This window comes from Diceros bicornis, chromosome 36 (assembly GCF_020826845.1).
Source record: "Diceros bicornis minor isolate mBicDic1 chromosome 36, mDicBic1.mat.cur, whole genome shotgun sequence".
Lineage (NCBI taxonomy): Eukaryota > Metazoa > Chordata > Mammalia > Perissodactyla > Rhinocerotidae > Diceros > Diceros bicornis.
The window spans coordinates 8,510,338-8,533,348 of record NC_080775.1 but is presented as its reverse complement, the minus strand read 5'-3'; the positions used below and the strand labels follow the sequence as shown (position 1 = coordinate 8,533,348).

General features: G+C 40.7%; 1 long non-coding RNA gene across 1 annotated transcript; it reads left to right on the top strand.

Moving 5' to 3' along the window:
- The first annotated feature begins 5,795 nt into the window (after nucleotides 1-5,795).
- Nucleotides 5,796-11,867, top strand: LOC131398939 (uncharacterized). The gene is made up of 3 exons (XR_009217028.1): nucleotides 5,796-8,392; nucleotides 10,642-10,750; nucleotides 11,289-11,867. It is a non-coding gene; the product is annotated as an uncharacterized LOC131398939 (long non-coding RNA).
- The last annotated feature ends 11,144 nt before the right edge of the window (nucleotides 11,868-23,011 follow it).

The following is a 23,011-nucleotide window of genomic DNA, read 5'->3' as shown; positions in this document are numbered from 1 at the left end:
GTGGAGACTGGTGAGCAAAATTGGATGGGTAACACGATCACAAAATCCACCGGAAGCAAAGTATTGAATCAACCAGCTAGACGGTGGGGCAGTCCCCAGACATGTGGCAATGGCTATGTTTAGCGCAGTGGACGTTGGAAGGAGGTGTCCCTAGGCCCTCCTTTTGACTGTTAGCTAGCCAGCCGGAGGCCAGATCAAGCGTTGGAGTTTTATGCTGCCACTTCTTAAACTCCCACTATAATCCTTCTCGATAAATCTCCAGGCTTACTGTTTGAGTAGAGTGGACTATTTGATGGTGCCCAGATGCGGTTATTTTTCATTCAGTTTATGGCATATTAATATTTTGCATGTTACAGGGAGAGTGCCAGAAAGCCACGCTCTGTCTGTAGATGTTTGAGTGACTTTTGGATCCTCTGGGTTCCGATACACTCAGGTGCTCGCACGCCTGAAACAGTGAGGATCTTTTTGTTTTGTTTTGATTTTTGCTTTGAAGAGGAATCCATTTTTTTCACTATTAATTTTAACTCACTACTATCTGCTTCTTCAGTCCCCAAATAATGCAAACCTTGAATAGAATATTCTACAACAATCCCGTCTATCTCCTACAGGTGGCTACATATTCCAAGATGCATGAGTGAGTCAAGGAGCTTGTGTACATGGTCTCAATAAGGTGGGAGCCACAAGAGAATGGCAAGAGAAGCATTTTTCTTCCGTGCCATCCCTTACACTCTCCTGTGACAAAGAGCAATGTGGAAGTTCAGCTATGGCCTGAAAGCTTTCTAAATTACACCGGTAAACCCCTGATGGATGACTGCGCAGTAAGGGGCCACGGAGGAAGGGACCCTTCAGTTCCCTTTTCCCAGTCTTTGTTCTAATGTTATCTTTGTCCCATCTTACTAATTCTTTCCTATCCTCCTCATCACAATTTCTCCTGTAATTGCTGAGGGTGCTTTTCCACTGCAAAAGCAAGCCAGAGAATTTGCTTTAGAGGAGAGAGCAAAGGTCTGCACAACTGAAAAAAAAGACCAAGGGTTGTGTGGATGAGTGTAAGCGCAGCCATCTCCACTCCTGGCCAGTTGCACAGACAGCTACATAGCTCGTGCACCTCGGGGTGATGCTTTATTGTCATGGTCATTGTTTCTAGTTAGGTGACTGCCACCCATCATCCTAACTTGGGCAGCACGTCACTCAGAGAGGCAGTGCAAGGCAGTGGAAAGAACTCTGGCCTCCAAAGTCCGTCCAACTCACCTTTGGATTCCAGGCTCTGTTACTTATTAGCAGACAAGTCATTAGGTTTCTCTGAGGCTTAATTTTCTTTTTTCTTTTTGCTTTTTTTTTGCAGAGGAAGATTCACCCTGAGCTAACATCTGTGCCAATCTTCCTCTATTTTGTATGTGGGATGCCACCACAACATGGCTGACGAGTGGTGTAGTTCTGCGCCCAGGATCTGAACCTTCGAACCTGGGCCGCCGAGGTGGAGTACGCCAAATGTAATAACTAGGCCACGGGGCCCGCCCCACTGAGGCTTAATTTTCTGATCCCTAAAATGAGGATAAAAGTCCCTGCTTTCCTGGGTTGCCGTAAGGCTTGTGTTCAGGGTCCCAGGCACAGAAGTTCTCAAAAAATGAGCTATTCCAACGTTTAGAGTCTTACACTGTGAGGGGTAAGAAAATAGTAAATCAGATTTATTTTCATTTACGGGGAGCACAGACAAGAAGGTAGAGGAGATAAATTTTTGGATTAACGATTTCAGGGTCTAGCTAAGGCTACCGTTTGAATATTTGGATAACAGATGACCACGTTAGCAGTGTCTTGTAACAAGAGCCACGTGTTTTATGAACGTCATTCTTCCGTACGATTGTGTGTTTGCCCAACGGGGAGACAAAGGTCTATTACTGACAAATTTACAAATAAAGTCCTGTGTTCCTCAGCTACTGCTACAGTCCTTGCCAATGTTTCAAGCCACAAAAAGAAAAAAAAAAATCCACACACACCTTGCCAAGGCTTGTAAAAACTGTACAGTAGCTGCAGAAAGTTTCCAAGTGAGGAATTTCTTCATAACCTAAATTATTTGTGAGAGTTCTTTTTTTTTAATAGAAAATATGTTCCTCGCTTGAACCAATTCCCATGTTAAACGTCTGTCTCCATCACTCATTTTTATTAGCAGTCTAAACACAGACTGTTTGAATGGAGGCCATTTACAGCTACAATAAAAAGGATTCATTACTCATTTTCTTCTTATTATCTTTCAATTGCTCTAGCTTGAGAGAGTCCTTAACGTGGACATTAGGCCCCAGTAGCTAGTACATTACAGGAACGCAATTAATGATAATACTCAACACCCTCAAACACCCAGACAGGGGAAACGCTCTCTCTTTCTCTAATCCCTTAGCTAGGGCTACTTTTCATCACATTTATTCCATTTTCATCTCATTAAACTTCACATTTTTCACAGGAAGTTCTCCCTCTTCTATTCAATATGATGTCTCTCTCTCGGTTTGCAATACTCACAGGCCGCATTCAATTAGCTGAAACAGTTTTTCCTTAAAAAATACACACCAAAACACCCACCGTGTGTCTCTCATAATTAAGTATAATTTCTCTAGAAACGGGCTGACAGAAACCGCTCAAAGTTTAGTTGGAGATGGAATTCCAGTGCTGCATGCAAACAATAACTGTTTTTGGATGACAGTCAATGGTTATGTCATAATCCAAATAGGGATTACAGCCCCAAACTATGTCCTGGCATTTCTCCCATAAATTATGACCTTCTCTCCAAGCCACCTCTGCCTTTCTCTGGATTGATTGCAGAGAATACTATTGATTATTCGATACTTAGATAGAGCTTACTAAAATTGGAACTAATAGGTTCTAGAAAAATAAATTCTGAAAAACCCCACTGGCTTTTATAATTCAAATTAATGTCACTTCACTCATACATGTAAAAAAATGTTCTCTTTTATTAGTAATAATCATATGACAGCTTTGTCTGTGAAACTCTATCTACAAATCTCACGGTGTCCATGGGGTTACTCCTGATATATTTAGCTAAAAGGTAGTGGGCTTATACAAACTGGAATTTGCATCCTCCATCTATCACCTTCCATCTGTGGGACCCTGAATAAGTCAGGTAAGCTGTCTATACTTCCATCTCCTTGTCAGTAAAATGAGTATAATAATACTTAGTTCTTAAGGTGGTTGAGAGGAACAAAAAGGATAAGGCCCATAAAACACTTATTGCCGTGCCCAGAGTACATTAAATGGTTCATAAATATTAGCTATTATGTCTGCACTCACTGATTATTAGGTGACTATTATGTGACGGGCACTTTTCTGTGCTATCTTAATTAATCCTTACACAATTCTGTAGAGTTGGTGTTATTATCCCCATGTTACTAATGGGAAAACGAGCCAAACGAGGGAAGTTGCTGGTATGGTTCAGAGCTGGCCTTGGAGCCCAGGGCTGTCCGTCTTAATACCTCGGCGGTGTGTGTTGAGTTTGGAAGGAACTGGAGTCCATGCCATAAATATCTGCTCATCTCCCCCCTCTAGGGTCTCAGGCTTCTGTCGTGGCCACTTAGTGGCATTTCTGAGCCCCTTCCCAGTGATGGAGTAGAGCCGTCCCATGCGTGTCCCCTTGCCTGGAGCAACAGAAGAGGCTCATCCAAATGAGAACTGTTTATTGCCGATTAAATTAAAGAAACTTGGTGCTGCCTTCTAAGGGAAATATTCTCCAGTTTTGGGTAATTTAAGTACTGGAGGAAGGCAGGGGATGGATTAATGGCAGAAAGCCTATAGCATGATGTTGATATAAATGATTGCATGCAAGTGAAAAATGGGCAAAAAATACTGTTGGGGTCAAGGTCAATTGTATGACTTAATTCTGTTTTTTCAAGATATAGGCTGAGCTTTGGAAAATGTGGTAGGGATTTTAAATCACTTAAACATTCAATTCCTTAAAAGGTAGGGTTCCTGAGTCAAAAAAGTTAACTAAACTTTGATTTCTATCCTTGAATAAATCATTACAGATGAGATCACTTTAAAAAAATTCAAAATGGGTACAAATGAACATCAATGCATTTTGACTAGAAGAGACATCTGGCAGCGTTTGGATTCAGAGCATCCCTCTATAGAAATATCACTGACTTAATGACTCGTTGTTTGAAAGTGCTCTAGTTGGGCCAGATGGATTTTTAGTAGCTTTATAGCAGTTGATCCTTTCTATTTCATAGGAAGTGGAAAGGGAAGGAAAGGAGGAGAAAAGAAGGGAAGGAAGAATTGGGAGTCTCCTATAAAGCTCCAGGCCAGATCCCTTCACATTATCTCATTTAATTCTCCCAACTGCCTAGTCTGCTGACATTCCTTTAAGCCACTGCACTGGTCCCAGCAATATCATACCCTATTCTGTCCTTGTTCCTCTACTTAGGCTCATCTTTTGAAGCATGCCTTGCCCACATGGATTTGATATATGCTGTTGTCTTCCCAGCTACACAGTTGGCTCTTCTCAGATTTTTCCACCCGACCCTTCCCTCATCCTAAGTCTTACTTCTAATTTTACCTGCCTCCCTCCTCATCTCCCACACTCCAGCCGGGTCTACTTCTCCTAAGCAGGAGCTGCCCTGCAGTTCTCACTGCTGCCTCCTCTTTGTCTGGCTTGAAATCATGACCTGGATGATATCTCCACAATCAGTAAGGCGGGAAATACTCTCCCTATTTTATAGATGAGGAAACCAAAGCCCAGAAGAGCTAAAAAAATAAATGAGGCTCAAGGCAACATAGCTAGTTTTGGAGGCAGAATCTGAATCTTGAATTCATGTGCTTGACAAATTACTTACTTAGTTGATATATAAATACGAGACTTTCTTATCCCAAAATTCATGCTTTTAAAACTTGACCCCCCAGAACACAGATAACAAGATTTACTGGTTGAACCTTTTGTGATAATTCTGGCCGGGGTCTCCATCACATCAACTCTTTGTGTATGCTTGTGGCCGTCGCAGGTGCAGAGATAGGTAGCTCGTAGGGATGTGACCACACTCACAGTGGGAGCCACTATGAGTTAGAATTGAAGGGAGAAAACACTTCTATTGGCAAATATATAATGGACCAAGATAGACTAACGGTAAGGAATAGGGGGAAAAAGATCTGACTTTCATTTATCCTTAAATTAAAAAGCTACATGTTCAATATCTGAAAAAGAGAAACTATCAGTATCAATGTCGATATCCATCGTTATTATCTCCCCAACCCTTATAAATCCATATTTCCATTTTCAAGTTAATCAGCATAGGCCTTTAAATTGAGACAATTCTCTTGACACTTTTATTCAGCCAGCTATTGCCGCTGAAAATGGGAGGAATCGAGGTGGTATTAGTGCTGTCAATAAATATGAGATAATAATCTGAACAGAGTGTTGAGGGAACGGTATGATGGGGGTGGGAGGATTGCTCGGGCCATTGTTGGGCACACCGACATTTAGCCTTCTCTCCCACCTCCTTCCCAGCGCCATCCATCCTTCTCGCCCAACTACCGCGGAAGAGAGTACCGTGAGGGCGAGGCAGCTGGGCTGCATTCACAGCCAGCACCTTCCAGGCTCTGCCATCAAGGAGACTCTGCCTTTTACTAGCTTGAGTGAATTACTAAGGCTCATTCAGCCTTGGTTTCTTCCACTGGAAAAATGCACATGGTTCGGAGGAGAAGTCAAGAAAGGCATGCTTGTAAACACTCCTAGCTTTCACAAATAGAAAAGGAAGCTATGGTAGATTTTTAACACATGGTTGCTTCCTTCTTTCCGTCTTTCAAAATCCAACATAGCAGGAGAAACAACTGTTTTCTAATTCTAAAAAGAAAACATATGCTCAAAAAAATCATGCAGATAGAAGCATAATACCATGTCGTGGTACACCAGCCCGGTATCTTTTAATAATACAATTTATGCCTAACTCAGCAAGGGAACCTGGGAGAGTGGATCAATTTCTCTTTCTGACACTCCTACTAAAGGCGTCCGTGGAAAGTAGGTTAATAGATTTCCCCCAGTGTAATCAGAATGTGGAAACAAAACTGAACTGTTTTGAAGCAAAATAAAGACTAAAACCAGCTAGATTCTTGCCTGCTAAATTCAGGATTTAAAATTTTATGAACCAAACCATTTTCTTAATAGCATACTTCATTAGAGAACTGTTAGAGTTATTTATAAAACATGGAGGTCCCTTTTTTAATATAGCGTGGGTAAGCTTGTAACACTCGGGTGGCGTGTATGTTTTCATGCGATGTGTGCATTACCTCCACAAGGAAAGCGTTTGTTCCCTTCTTTTCAAACACGAATCCCTGCCGTCTCTCTGCATTTTCGTCCCTCATGGAGAACGGCGGCCTCCGGTTCTTCAGTTCTCTCTTTGTTTATGCTAATGTAATAAACTGTCCCTAGGGAGTTCTGGCTAAACATAATATTAAATAGTCAGCAACGTAATCAATTATTTTACCAGCAGGCATGTCTTGTTTACTTAATCTCTCTTTTGAAAACAGTCGTTTCTCGAAAAGCGTTTCATACCTTCCTTATTTTGACAGCATCAGGAAGCTCCACTGTTAATCAGAAGCGTGTTAAATCAAACAGACCTACAGAAAGTCAGCAGCCAAGATTTGTCAGCTGGATCGACTTATACAGCGTAAAGCTGTAAAAACATTTTATAGGAGAGAAAACCATATAGCAGCCCTGTGAGCGCAGACTGTGTGACAAACCTCAACCCAGATGAATCCAGACAGCGAATCAGGCATTAAATACCCAATTTCATTTTAATACATTATTTTTATAGGACAGGAGTACTTGGAAATTAAACACTAATGATAGGAAAGTATATTAAGAATTAATGAGTGTGTAGAAAAGATAAAGAGGCAATGATTCTGAATCACTAAATGTATTGGTTGATTTATTGTGACAGGTGCAGCTTAGTTTTAATAATTTCAAATAACACTTCGTCATAGGGTTCTGAAAGTCCTGCTGTGTGTGTGTATGTGTATAGTAATAAAATCTTGGTAATATGAGTTTCACTTGAAATCTTAGAGGCTAAATCTTCATTAAGAGTAAGTTGTTCTTCAGGTTTGTATGTCAGTGAGGCAAAATTATGCAGGTCTCTTCTACTTTATGATTTGATTTTTTGATCATCATTATTTATCTCAAGTTCAGAATACAAATTTTTCTGAAGAGAACACTGAGAATTTATCTGCCAGATAATAATTCAAGCTCTGGTGCCAAGTTTTTATATGACTTCAATATGTCACTCTGCTTTCTGTCTCAGTTTCCCGAGGATGCAAAATAGGTAAAGTAATTTCCCATTGAGAGAATTAATTAATATCTGTAAAGAACCTTAAGATCTCTTTATGAAAGAACTCTTCATGAGGGAAATGTTATGCTCAGGAGATAAAAGAGCAAAGACTGTAGATTTCAAACACTGTGGAAGTTATTGAAGAATAAAAAACACCAGAGGGATATAATTATCTACAGAAAGACATAGATCACCAGACAGACGATAATACAGTGATGAAAGACATATTAAAAGGGAGTGTGACGAAGCCTTTGGGGAATTAGGCACCAAGTCATCAGCAAGATTACTCAGACTCATATTGTAAAAACTCTAAATCAAATAAGATTCTGAAGACTGAATGAAATGAGATCAGGTAAGTCACAATCTTCTAGTAATCCCCCCGAACCTTTTCATGACTCATGCTTTCTTTGTAACTCTAATGCCTCTTCTATGTACCATAATTGATGCTGCATTATTGATTCAGATAACCCTTTCCATCCTTCCTTCTAGACCTGAAGAGCCAGATAATTGAGGAATAGAGGTTGAATCCTTCTCTCCATCACTTTGCCTCGTTCCTTCCCTCTTTGCCTCCTTGCATTTGGTTTGCAGGGTAAGAGAGGAACATTCCATCTAAGGTTGTCTACGTAACTTCAGTCTAAATACAACTTCACTCTGTGCTTGATAACTCGCACTCAAAAAAATGGCTTGGCATTTTTACACATGCACAGCCCATTTTGCGCAGAAAGCATCCAACTTTCGCAAAGTAGTGGGAAATATCACGTTTCATTTGGTCCAGGACAAACAGCTGAAGCCAAAAGATTCTTTCTGAAGAGGACCTTGAGAGTTTGGTTCCTGGATGATAATTCCAGCTCTGATGGTAATTTCCTGCTTGGCATCCACCATCCTCTGCATAGAGACATGTGGTGAGCCACTAGGGAGACTGTGGTCTGATGGGACCCTGTGGTCCTAGAGGTGCCTCAGGACTTGTCTTTCTTCCAGGAGTGCTTATCATTTTTTAGCGATAGGCAATTAGGAATTCTCAAATAATAAGTCATTTGAGCATGAAAAAAAAGTTTCCCTGGAATAAATCCCAGGTGAGGATCATCGTTTTTAGAAACTTGAAACTCATGGTCAATTTAAGAGGTAAACCCAGACTGAACAGTCAGTGTGATAATCTAAGTGGAAGCACTCACTATAGTGCCGGGTACACAGTAAGAGTTTAAAATGTCGCAGTTGAATCTTTTGTCCAGAAGATAAGGTGTTGAGAAAGAGACTGATGCATATCATTCCGTGATATGGACAAATCCAACAAGATTCTCTTATGCAATCTGGATATGAATTTAGGATACTGGAGTTGGATATTGTTAGGGACCGAATATTCGTGTCCCCCCAAAATTCCTATGTTGGAATCCTAACCCCCAATGTGATGGTTTTGGGAGGTAGAGCCCTTGGGAGGTGATTAGGTCACAAAAGTGGAGCCCCGTGAACGGGATTAGCTTGCTCCCACTCTCCACTCTCTCTGCTCTCTCTGGGCCTTGCGAGGACACAGTGAGAAGGCACTGTCTACGAGCCAGGAAGGCAGCCCTCATCAGACACTAGATCTGCTGGCTCCTTCCTCTTGGACTTCCAGCCTCCAGAACTGCGAGAAATTAACATTTAAGCCACCCACTCTGTGGTATTTTGTTATAGCAGCCTGAACTGACGAAGATCCGTGTCAACCACGATTATTTTATTCAGTTTTGATAAAAACTAAGTCACATTTTTCAGACCAACTATTGTACATTATTACTATCTGTAAGCATTTGGGCAGCTATTTCAATTTTCAGTCTGCTTCTAAATACTAATTAATCATGAACCCCTCCCAAGAAGTTAGAATTGAGACCAACCAGTTAGAATGTTTAAATAATCTATAATTGCTTTATTTTTCTCATGGATGAAAATATAAATGCTTCTTTCCTCCAAAAGGAAAAGAGAAAAAAATTCTTCTAATAAAGACCTAGCTGATTTGATACTGTTTGGAAAATCAATTGAGAAATTGAAATGATGGATAATCATAGTGTACAGCTAAGATGTTGCATTTAACATTCATATTTTTAGAAGAGGATTACATTTTAAATATGGCAGTAATTATCACATCATGGAGAAGACAGCCTAAAAAGAGATTTTTTTCTCGCAGTTGCACCTGAGGACTGGGGGCGGAAAACTGATTGAGGAAAATTATCCCCACTGAGGAAAGACGTTTTGCCCAAAAAATAGTATGAATTTGTAGGGATAAGGATGGCGAGGGGTATATTGATTATGTAGTTCAACTAGTTACATAAAAACTGATGTTACTTACCATTTCAGCATCACTTGTAACTCCCACTAATAATTACGAAAATTATTAATACACACAGTGGTCAGTTTACAACTCAATGTGTAAAACCATTTTGTATTAGTTCTTTTATTTCTTCCAATTTGGATTTTAATCTTGTGTCTATCAAGAATGAGCCACGTGAGTTTGACTCCATAGCACCCACTCTTTTCATCTGTAAAATAATGAGATAAAACCAGATCAGTGTTTCTCAAACTTTAATGTGCATTTGAATTATCTAGGGGTCTTGTTAAAATTCAGATTTAAATTCAGGAGGTTTCTGGGGTGGGGCCTGAGAGTCTACCCCGCTCCAATGTGATGCCAATGATGCTGGTCCATGGACCACGTTTGGATTAATCACATTTCCTTTCATCTCTATTAGACATTTGTGTGTGTGTGTGAGAAAGAGCAGCCCTGAGCTAACATCTGATGCCAAGCCTTCTCTTTTTTTTTCTTCTTTTTTTTGCGGAGGAAGATTGGCCCTGGGCTAACATCCTTGCCCATCTTCCTCTACTTTATATGGGACGCCACCACAGCATGGCTTGACAAGCAATGCTTTGGTGCGCGCCTGGGATCCGGGCCTGTGAACCCTAGGCCACCGCAGTGGAGCATGAGAACTTAACCACTGCGCCACCGGGCCGGCCCCTATAAGACATTTCTTTAGATGACCTATGGATTCTTGTTTTCATTGTTACATTGCGTGAATTGTCTATCAAGTTAGGATACTGATATCTTGCCTGAAAATGTCCAGCTTTTACTTCTAATTGTTTATAGGGTCTCTTTGGAGTCTCTCTGTCAGATGCAAGTTTTAATAAAACCACAAGCTGGGAAAAGACTACATTCCACTCCCCTAGGTTTACGACCACAGGCCCTGCGGTTGACACAATGACCTCACTCTCCAGTCACCTCCCCTTTGATACCTTTTAATGTTCTTTGAATATGCAATTAACACCCCATTAAATGACAGACATTCACTGTATTTCCTTTCAGTTTCTTGGACTGTGGTCGGTCACCTGCAAATGAGGCAATTCTCACAGTTTTCAGGTGAGGGAGTGTGGTCTAAGGCTGAGATTCCCAGTTCTCAGCTCCGACGGTGATGGTAAGCTACTTATCTTAGGCATAACAACAACCAACAACGTTAAGTGTCTTATTGAAGCACTGGGTTTATTTCCATTTACTGCTATAAAATACTTTAAGACGCTTAGTTGAAAAGTACTGGCTTACTAACCTAAGCAACACCCCTCAGGGGCCCATGTCATGATCATGGGTGAATTACTCATTCTTTCTGTCTGGTTTTCCTTATCTGTAAAATAGGGGAAATTTTTCATAGGATTGTTAAGAAGATTAAGTGAATTAACGCCTGTCAAATATTTAGAACTATACTTGGCACATAGTGAGTACAATATAAGTATCTGCCAACATTGCCACTTAAGATCAAACTGTTCAATCTTGTTTTAGACCATATGCATTTATTTATCTCTTAAGCAGATATATATTTCCTGCTTGCTGTATACAAACTATTATTTAGTAGTCATGATAATCCCTAGTATTATTAAAACCTTATAACTTATAAAATCTTGGTAATTTGTAAATATTATAATTGAAATATTTTAATCAATTTATTTTATTGTATGCAGGCACTGTGGAGGACACAAAAATTGCATGACACCAATTCTGCCCTCAAAAAATGTACAGTCTTATGGAAGAGAAAGACATGTACTTAAATAAATGTAACGTAACAAAGAAGGCTTAATGCTTACCCCAGAGTTGGGAAATGTGTTTGATATTTCTTGTTTACCACTTTATTGCAAAACAAAGAAGAGAATCCAAGAACTGCCTCAGTTCTTCTATTTCATTTCACTCCCAAAGACTTGATTTTAAATCTTCATGAAATTATCTTTTCAAAATGGAACTAGTATTACTGTTTTTCTGATCATAAAAGTAATACATAGAAAAGCGTTGACTATCTCAGGAGTATTAGGGAAGACAGAGGTAACAGTCATTGCCTTCTGGAAGGAAACATGGAGGGAGGGAGCTTTAATTTTTATTGTTTACTCTGTAGTATCCCTCAAATTTTGTAGCATGTGCAAGTATTATCTGCTAAAAATAAATATTTTTCTAAATTAATAGATACATGTTGTAAAATACATCATATGATATATGGAAAGTTATAAAGTAGAAAATGAAATTATGCATAATGCCACCATGAAGTTACATTCTGGTATCTGTGTTTCTAGATTCCTTCTTTAGGCATTCATACATGTACTTGTTTACAAAAAACAAGATCATAGTATATATGATATTTTAAAAATGCTTTCCATGCCAATAAATATAAATCTACGACATAATTTTTACTATCTGTTTTATGTTTTATTGTACTCATGTATCTTAGTTGGTTTAATCAATCCCCTGTAGATTAGTCTTTTCAACAGTTCTGTGATGAACATCTTGTGCATCCATATTCGTGTAATTGTCTTGTTTTCTTAGAATATACTTTTGGAAACTCAATTGCTGGGCAAAAGATCTGCATGGAAAGTTGAGATTTAAAGCAAACATAGTAGGAATAAAGAAATGAGCCATTTCCCCCCAGTTCTTCCCCCATGAGAGAGAGGTGCATCGTTGTTTCTATGCCGGAGCAAAACTGATGGAATCAGTCTTGGTCCCCGTGGCTGGAAGGGTATCGGTGTTTCCCTCTGGCATCCTCTTTGGTATAGCAGGTAGGGAAATGGTGGAAGGGATGAGATTGCGTCTTGGCAGTCAATTATGATTGATATTTCTGGTTGAATTTCATTTTTGTTTTTCTGCTTTCCTAAGGGAAATTCCTTGCTTTATCTTTGAATCGGCATTAGAATTATCTCTGCTAACGGACTCATAAGTAGTTAATGTTAATACTGTGGTTAATACTTTCCTTACTGGGGATGAGGATAGAATTTGAAGAGGATCAGAATAGCTCTTTGGATTGCTAAGCCTAGATGGCCCCTTGCACCTAAGTAGAGGAGAGAAATGGAAAAAAAAAAAGGAAGATATTAGATTTAGAAGACCGAATGGAAACTTTAGTTCTCTCTCTCTCTCTCTCTCTCTCTTTTAACATAGGAAACTTAGACTGAAAGGGGTTGTATCACTCATTCAACGTCATGTAGCTGGTGAAAGGCTGAGCAGGAAGTGAAAGTTAAACCTAAGTTGTGATTCAGAGTCTCCTGCATTACGCCGAGCAAGCCTAAGGATGTTAACGTAGAGTTATGAAAGGCCAGATAGTAGTTGGCAAGTCTTTCATCTAGGATCTTGCTTTCCTGAATGGTGCGATGATTGAAGGTGACATATTCCCTGCTGCTGAGTTGTGACCTTCTAAGACAGCAGAGTCAATTGGGCAGACTGGAGCTCACACCCCATAGCAACCCTTATCTCTGCGCCTTCTGGACATTTAAGTCCTCGCGGGTTATTTTTATTTATTTATTTGTTTTACTTTATTTATTTGTTTTTTGTGTGAGGAAGATCAGCCGTGAGCTAACAACTGCCAATCCTCCTCTTTTTTTGCTGAGGAAGACTGGCCCTGGGCTAATATCCATGCCCATCTTCCTCTACTTTATATGGGATGCCGCCACAGCATGGCTTGACAAGCGAACCGCGCGAACCCCGGGCGGCTGGCAAACCCCAGGCCGCCGCAGCGGAGCGCCTGCACTTAACCGCTTGCGCCACCGACCGGCCCCCTAGTGGGTTATTTTTAAAGGATCCATTCTCTACGAGTGCTGGTGTATAGTGTGGCATTGTAATCAGACCATGAAAGTAACTAATGAGATAAGGCCTCAATAATGCCTGCAATCTACTTTAAAATCTGAAAGAAAAAAAAGTTTATGAGCAAAAAATGCTTTAAACATTTTATTTGAAAGTGTGGGAGCTTCAAGGAGAGAAGGAAGATAATTTGCAGCTCTGGCCTCAACTCTTTTTCAGGAACCATGACAAAGATCAAATGAATGGAGTTGCTTTTTTCATAAGGCAAAGTAGTCAATTGCAAGAGATCTGTTAGTTTCGCACGTGTAAGAGCCTTCCTAAACTGTACAAACACCCTCCCATTCTCACTTAGGTGTTCAGCAAACGTGATTCACTCGAACATGTTCCTGCTTGATTGACAAGTGCAGATTATGTGAAATCTAGAGTTTATGCAAAACATATTCATTTCAGCCTATTCTGAGATAGACTTTGTGTTTGTGGCATTTCTTTCATCTTTCATTCAACGAATACTTATGAAGCCCCTACTGTGTGCCAGGCTCTGTTCTAGGGGTGAGGAGACAGCTAGAGATAAGAGAAAGTCTCTACTTTCATGGTGCTATTTTAGTGGGAGAGATGGATAATGAAGTTTATTGAAAATCACAAGATGATATTGATGATGGTAAGTACTGTGAAGAAAAATAAAGCAGGATGGAGAGGCTCTGCGGGAGGGAGTGGTTTTAAATGTAGAGTGGGCAGGGAAGTAGACAACCGAAGGAAATGAAGAAACAAGTGGCCAGTACTTGAGCAAGCGTATTCCAGGCAGAGGAAAGGGCCAATGCAAAGGGGTGTGCTCAGACCCTCCAAGCAACAGCCGACCCGGCGCCCAGCGGAGCAAGGGAGGGGAGCAGAGTGGACAAAACGGAGAGGAAGGCGGAAGTGGGAAGCACATGGGCTGTGCGAGGACTTTCGGTCTCATCTGAGGCAGATGAGAAACCACGGGAGAGTTTTCAAGCAGGGAATTGATTTACTCTCTACGAGCTCACACTCGGGCCCCTGTGGAGAGAGTCGAAGGCAGGACACTGCTATATCTTTACTAAAATGAAACTAGTATGTACTAGGTAAACTATGAAAGTGTCAGAAATGATGGCTAAACTGTGGTTGTCAGCGATAGGGCAGTTTATAAATATATTGACTGATTTTAAAAAATCCATCTGTCTTTAGTGATTAATAATAAAATACCGTGGTATGATAAAATAACATGAAAAAAGACCAGAGCAGAAAACCGGAATCAGAGGGCCCATGAACCATACCCAGGGTTCATCCTCTTAAAGGGGGACTGGCCCCAGAAGAGTCCATGTCAGTACTTGGCCAAGAGATGGCCAATCTTGGCAGTGGCAACCCCACGAGACCCATATCATAGAAGCAGATTTATTTCAGCTTCTCCTGACTTCTGCCTGGTTCCTGGTATCCCTTCTCTGGCAAAGGAGGCCAAAGCATACAGTCATGTGAGCCCAGAAGAGGTGCATAGGAATGGGAGGAGTGGACTGTGTTTACAGCCACAAAAGAACTAGAGGAAAGTGACATTTATAAAGCATCCTTTATCATCATCCGTATTAGTCAGGGTTCTCCAGAAAAACCGAATCAACAGGGTGTATGTGTGTGTGCTTTAAGAAATTGGCTCACACAATTGCGGGGGTTTGGTAAGTCCAAAATCGACAGAGTAGGCTGACAGGCTGGAGACCCTGGGCAAAGTTGCAGTTCAAGTCCATAGGGTGTCCATTGTAGAATTCCCCCTAGCTTGAGGGAGATCAGCCTTCTATTCTGTTAAGGCTGTCAAGTGATTAGATGAGGCCCATTCACTTTATGGAGGATAATCTGCTTTACTCAAATCGACCTATTTAAAGGTTATTCTAAACCTTTAGATGGTATACAGATGGCCAACAGGCACATGAAAAGATGTTCAACATCATTAACTATCAGGGAAATGCAAATCAAAACTACAATGAGATATCACCTCACTCCTGTCTGAATGGCTATAATTAACAAGAGAGGAAACAACATGTGTCAGAGAGGATGTGGAGAGAAGGGAAGTCTCATACACTGCTGGTGGGAGTGCCAACTGGTGCAGCCACTATGGAAAACAGTATGGAGATTCCTCAAAAAATTAAGGATAGAACTACCATACAATCCAGCTATTCTGCTGCTGGGTATTTACCCAAAGAACATGAAAACACAAATTCCTAAAGATACATGCACCCCTGTGTTCATTGCAGCATTATTCACAATAGCCAAGACTTGGAAGCAACCTAGGTGCCCATCAAGGGACGAATGGATAAAGAAGATAAGGTATATGTAGACAATGGAATACTGCTCAGCCATAAGAAACGATGAAATCCAGCCATTTGTGACAACATGGATGGACATTGAGGGTATTATGTTAAGCAAAATAAGTCAGAGGGACAAAGTCAAATACCGTATGATCTCACTCATAAGTAGAAGATAAAAACAACAACAAACAATCACATAGAGCAGAAATTGGATTGGTGGTTACCAAAAGGAAAGGGGGAGGGAGGAGTGCAAAGGAGTGATTAGACATATGTGTGTGGTGATGGATGGTAATTAGTCTTTGGGTGGTGAACATATGTAATCTATACAGAAATTGAAATATAATGATGTACACCTGAAATTTATATAATGTTATAAACCAATGTTACCGCAATAAAAAAAAAGAAACGTTATTCTAATCCAAAAAACGCCTTCATAGAAACATCCAGAATGATGTTTGACCAAATATGTGGGAACCGTGGCCCAGCCAAATTGATATATAAAATTAACCATCACACCTGCCCCCAATCCCTAACCTCCATACAGTCACACTTTTGCAACAGAGGAAGGAAAGTTGAGGGGCTCAGGCAGAACAATGCTACGGTCATTTATTTGCCCCCTGATTTTACCACCACCCCTTTGGTGGCCTGAGGATATACCTTTTTTATAAGGGAATAAATGAATGTGTGTACTTCTCCCACAATAAACTGTAAAGTTCATCTCTCCTTTGTTCCCCACCATGACTGCATATGACCTTTTTACCACTAAAATTCCCGGCCTGGGGCCCTGACATTGAATGTCAGCTGGAAATAAGAGAATACCACCATAAAAAACAGGAACAAGTAAATGAAAAGTTTACCTCTCACGGCCTCCTCTAGGGAAAACACAAAAATACATCTTATACTTTTGGTGCAAAGGAAGGCCCACACCTCTGAACCATTTGCTCTTGTTAAGACCGCTAGTCAAGGAGAATATCTTACTTTTGAAAGCAACCCAATCACGGTTGCTTTGAGATAAAGTTGCCAGGGCACTCGCAAGTTGTCTCACAAGAGCCCAGGACTGGGGTTCAAGACAGAATAACAACCATATTGCTAATGTTCACATTTGCATCATTCTTTGAGCTGGCCCAGTGCTCCTGCAGTGTTGGCGATGAGAAAGATTTTGAGGTCTTCAATCTGACTTCTAGGGTTCTCTAGTTTAAGAGTCATATTATCTATAGCTTTTTAAAAGTACCTTCTGCACTGCAGGCCTCAGCATCCCCACATTGTTATGTCACTAAAATTCAGTTTATAAAGATAGCTTTCTTATTAAAAGCATCGACAGCCTGTTGCTGGGGCTTCTCCCCGGCGAGATGTCTCCTCCTGTTCCAGAAGGACAAAACACAAAGTAAATAAGCCCAGAGAGTGCAAACAATGGGTTTGTGGAACATAGCAATCACTCAGAAGCTGTGTAAACAACCTTTGCTTTCAAAAAACAAAATCCTTATCATCCCTTGCCTTCCAAGAAACTCAAAAAGTGACAAAACTGTAATGACTTTCATATAATCTTTACAAAAGTGTGTGCATGATAAGATCACACTCATTTTACAGAAGGGGAAAGGGAGGTAGGTCACTCTATAGTTTATATTCAGGTCAATGCCAAAGCCCAGACCAAAATCCAGAAATTCACTGGGCTCCTTTTGTGTACGAATTACCATGGTAAATGTCAGATTTAGGTTTTCATCTTTAAATATGTATTTTTTCACTACTAAAAATTTGTCAAAATCTTTCTTTTAGTTGACAAGTGGAATGAAGAGAAAAAACCTTTCTTTTTTTTAACTAGAAAATATTGGCTCATTCAATGTGATTTATGCTACTTAGAGTCAAGAGGAAAAAAGATGGAGGTATTTCTGTCTTGAAGAATTTTCTGGTTTTATAGATTTTTCTTTCTTTTTTTCTTCTTTTTAGTAGCTAAAGGCATACCAACAAAAGACTCCCAAGAAATACCAGCCATCCATTAAATTTTTGTAGCTCTGTTCTTTTGAAGAGCTCAAAGCAGTTTGAAACAAGAGTACAGATATGAAAGCAAATGGCACCCATCACAATGCCTAGAATAAAACCGACAATAACTTACAATGACTTGGATGATAGCATCGCCTTACAACACACCTGTCTCTATGTTTTTCTTTGACTCATGGCGTGGGCTGGAATTGGAAACTTATTTTATTATTAAACAAAAAAGGGGCATTAAAAGAAATTTTTTTTTAGCACCTACATCAAAGCTGCAGTCACCAGGTTTAGTATATCTCCCTAAATTCTCTCAATCCTAAGAGGTAAAAAGCTATTATGTCCATTTCACAGTTGGTAAATCTGAGGCTCAGAGAAACTCATTGACTTACAAAGAATCTATTAAGGGACACGATTGGGATTTGAATCCAAGTCTCTTTATCCTTTATGCCATTTCCCCCTACATTGGCTGCAGTATTATTCTCCGACTACCCATCTCGTGTGAATGCAAAACAGTTTGTCTAGGAACATGCTATTGGTGCCATTGTCTGCTTTTCAAATTGGGCATCAAAATTGGGCAATTCAAATTGGGCATAAAAAGTTAGACTTTTAGAGATTGACAAAGTTTCCTGAAAGTAAAATAGCATTGGCATATGCGAAGGCTGTGTTTCCATTGAGTAGAATATAACTTAAAGCCTTTTAATATCACATAATCAGTTGCTAGCCACATTCTTGTTTTGGAATATTTTATTGGCAGTTTCAGGAAGATAAACTATTGAGTAAGAATAAAGATAACAGGGGCCAGCCTGGTGGTGTAGTGGTTAAGTTTGTGCACTCTGCTTCGGCCGCCCGGGGTTCACAGGTTCGGATGCTGGGCGTGGACCTACACACGGCTCATCAGGCCATGCTGTGGCAGCATCCCACATACAAAAATAGAGGAAGATGGGCACAGATGTCAGCTCAGGGACAATCTTCCTCAGCAAAAAGAGGAAGATTGGCAATAGATGTTAGCTCAGGGCCAATCTCCCCCACAAAAATAAAAGAAATAAAATAAATCAGGTGATTCCTCAAAAAATAAAAAAGATAATAGGAGAAGATAGCGAGGAAGAAGACTGGAATGGGGGTCACATAGGGTACGAGACCATGGAAACGTAGAAAACAAATTTGGGATGTGATCTGATTCAATCATTCAACATGTAGTTATTAAACATGAATTTAAAAACATTACAAGATTGTACTCAAAGTTTACGAACGATGCGTATTTTGAGCAGGTGACAGATAGGCAGATGCAGGGGAGATGGAGCAGATAATATTTCTTAAGCTTTCTGCCAGTCTATCTCTCTGAAAGAGAAATTTATTCTTTTTTTTTTTTTTTTTTGGTGAGGAAGATTAGCCCTGAGCTAACGTCTGATGCCAATCTTCCTCTTTTTGCTTAAGAAGACTGGCCCTGGGCTCACATCTGTGCCCATCTTCCTCTACTTTATATAGGATGTCACCACCGCATGGCTTGACAAGTGGTGCGTCAGTGCACGCCCAGGATCTGAACCCGTGAACCCTGGGCCGCTGCAGCAGAGCGCGCGCACTTAACCGCTGTGGCACCACCGGGCTGGCCCCTCTTTTTTTTGTTAATTTTTTATTTTATTTTGCTGAGGAAGATGAGCCCTGAGCTAACATCTGTGCCCATCTTCCTCTACTTTATATGTGGGTTGCCATCGCAGCAGAGTGGCTGATGAGTGGTGTAGGTCCTTGCCTGGGATCCGAACCCACAAACCCAGGTTGCCGAAGAGGAACATACTGAACTTAACCATTACGTCACTGGGCTGGCCCCTGAAAGAGAAATTGAATACTCACAATAACTCAGAGTGGGGCTGGGGAGAAGGTCTTCTTAGTCCTATTTTTACATAGAGGAAGCTGAGGTAGAGAGGGAGGAAGGAGAGAGAGAGAGAAAGAGAGAGAGGGAAACTAATAATGGCAGAGCTGAGATTTAAGCTTAAGTCCTTCTGGCTTCCAAGTCCAAGCTCTTTCCATTCTAATGTCCTACCTCCTGGGGCAGATGTGGATTCAGCAGAAGGGAGTTTTCTGAAGGCCTCTGGTGAGTTTCGCAAAAAGATAACCATCAGCTTTCTGTACTGCCTAATGCAGCCCAATCTTCAGCACAAACTATTTGGCTCTTAAATAACATGAATATTAGAATATACATGTGCAGTAGAATGTCAGGGCTATGTAACTTACTAGCCGGTTATGGTAAGCAATGACCTGAGTTCTCTAAGTCATAGTTGTCTTGTCTGGAAAATGGATATGATGACAACAACTACCTTACAGGATTTTATGAGGATTAATTAAGACAAATGCAGCCAGCCACTTAGTAGAGAGCCTAGCAGTGAATATACAGGCATATTTATTGGTCAGTCATATTAATATGTCAGTTCTTTACTGGGGACATTCCAATTTCCTTTTTATTCTCGAATTTAACCCTATAAATAGGCACGGTCACAATTCCATGTTCAATGCTCATGAATTTGTCCCTGGTTCTCCTTTTCCTTTTTTTTTTTTTTTTGAGGAAGATCAGCCCTGAGCTAACATCCATGCTAATCCTCCTCTTTTTGCTGAGGAAGACCGGCTCTGAGCTAACATCTATTGCAAATCCTCCTCCTATTTTTTTTTTCCCCAAAGCCCCACTAGACAGTTGTACGTCATAGCTGCACATCCTTCTAGTTGCTGTATGTGGGACGCGGCCTCAGCATGGCCCGAAAAGCGGTGCATCGGTGCGCGCCCGGGATCCCAACCGGGCCGCCAGTAGCGGAGCGTGTGCACTTAACCGCTAACCCACGGGGCCGGCCGCTCCTTTTCCTTTTATTTAGCCTTTAACTCCATTGCTAAATGACATAAGTCCTTTCAATCTCCCACTCCATACATGACTCTCAGACTCCGGGATCTCTACTCATAAATAATGGGAACATATTTTTGGGATGAAAAGCCCAGCTCTGGGGCCAGATTGCCTGAGCTCAAATTCCGGCTCCCACGCGTACTTAGCTGTGCATCTGTGACCAGGTTGCTTCACGGCTCTCGGATCCTCAGTTTCTTCATCTATAAAGTGGGAACAGTAACACTGCCCACCCCGTGGGCTTGCTGTGGGGTTAAACGAGTTACTGTGTGTAAACCAGGTGGAAGAGGGCTGGGCGCAGAGTTCTTGTGCTCAGTAAGTGGTAACTGTTGTTATTAATTCTCCAGCCAAATGAAGTTTGCCTTTAGCAAATGCACTGCATCGTTTTCAGATTCGTTTGTAATTGACTATGTTTTCCAGATTGTTTCATTCATGTTATCCCTAAGCAAGTGATTTCTGATTTCAGCGTAACTGCAAACCAAGCAAGAGCACTCAAATGCTGAGATCTTTCCTTGAGTGAACTACTCTATTCCCGTTGGCTTAAAGACGTCAAGAGAGAGACAGTTCCGCTGTTACGGGGACAAGGCTTAGAAACCGTCCTGGGCCAGAGCGGTTTTTAGGGAAGTGCGCTCAGAGTGGTGAATGACGATGGGCGGATTCATTTCCGGACACAGTACTTACTGCAAGTCCATTGAAGAGTCGGCTTCGAGGCCACAGGCCCTAGAACATATGCAAAATTCCTGCTCACAGAGGCCACCTGCACACCGAGAAAGAGGAAGAAGGGACCGTTCTGGCTTCCCCCATTGCCAGGCAAGCTTACCCCAACTCTAGAGAACAGAGAAACAGGTTTCATTCAGTGTAAGTATGGACTTGTGAAGAGACAGAGCAGGCCAAAGATGGACCCGGCTATCTCTGGAGGGAGTGAGGGGAGAGGTGTCCCAACACAGAGCAGATGATCCCTACATTGCTTAGGGATAACAGAGGACAGAGTCGAGCATGAGAGAGACCTCAGACCGGATGACCTTTATAGTTCCCTTCCACCTAAGAACCTAATTAAACTCAGGGAAAGTGGGTTTGATCCCTGGGGGAACATGTGGATTTGTTGTAAGCATCTGAACTGATCATTTTGTTGTGTTTTCTCATCTGGGAGTACTAGTATTCCTGGCTTAATTTAGAGGTGACAAGTTAACAGCTTATGCTGTTAAATATCGTCAAACTTTACATAATTCATTCTTCCTTTGAAAAGGGATTAAGACAACCCCAGGGCCTTTGCACTTACAGTTCTCCACTCCTCTCATTCAGACTGTGCTCAAATGTCACCTTATCAAAGAGGTCATCCCTGAACCCCTCCCCTATAAAATGTCACCCCCCCTTGACCTTCTTGTTGTCACTTTCTATGCCTTCCCCTCCACATGACACATTATATATTCATTTGTTCATTGCTGAGCTCTCCTTGATGAAGAATAAGCACCATGGAGCAAAGCTTTGTCCGTTTGATTCACTGTATTTCAGATCCTACAACAGTGCCTGGCACATAGGAAGCACTCAATAAATGTTTGTTGAATGAATAAATGGAAGCAGAGGTTTGTTTTTATTTATCATTAGTTAATTTTCTTCTATATCTATATCTTCTATAACTTTTAAAACATTTACCTCTTCAAGAAATTGGTTTGGGAAACTTTGAAAAATCTTTGAGTCCCTCCTCTGCAGGACATGAAATGAAAATTAAAACCTCCAAGAATTCATCAACTGTATCTATTGCAGAGGCATTTACAAGTGTAAACATCAATCTTGAAGGGAATAAGAAAAAAATCATAGCCCTCTATTAAAAAGCTGGTTGTAATGACTCATTTTAGAAAATGGAAGAGACTTTACTTTTCAGAGAAACGCATAAGTACTCCATGTGTTATTCAAAGGATGAATGATTTGATATGAATATATTTCAGTTTACTTAAAACTAGAGCTTCCAAATCGTTATCTGTAATCTAATAAGGACCTAATTCTTCCCTTACCCTGACATCTGTATTCCCAAGACTCTTTCCATTAAAAAACAACAAAAAGCTATGTAAAAAATCTGAAAGCAAGTCAATATTTGTTTCCAGCAGATGGCACTACAAATCAAATCTTTATAGGTCTATTAACTGTTATTTCTTTGATCAAGATAATGATTATTTATTCTGTAATAAGATCATCTAAAGCAACTCACACGATGAAAACTAACAGGTTGGGGATTTTGAAGCTACAATAAACCTGGATTGTACAGCATCTCAATACTGATATTTCTTTTCTTTTTTTGGGGGGTACTTATTAAGGTAGTGGGTGCATATAACAAAAATTGTCCACTTGCTTAGACACGAAACCCCCTTTTTTTTTTTGGTGAGGAAGATTGGTGCTGAGCTAACACCTGTTGCCAATCTTCCTTTTCTTTTTTTTTTCTGCTTGAGGAAGATTGTCCCTG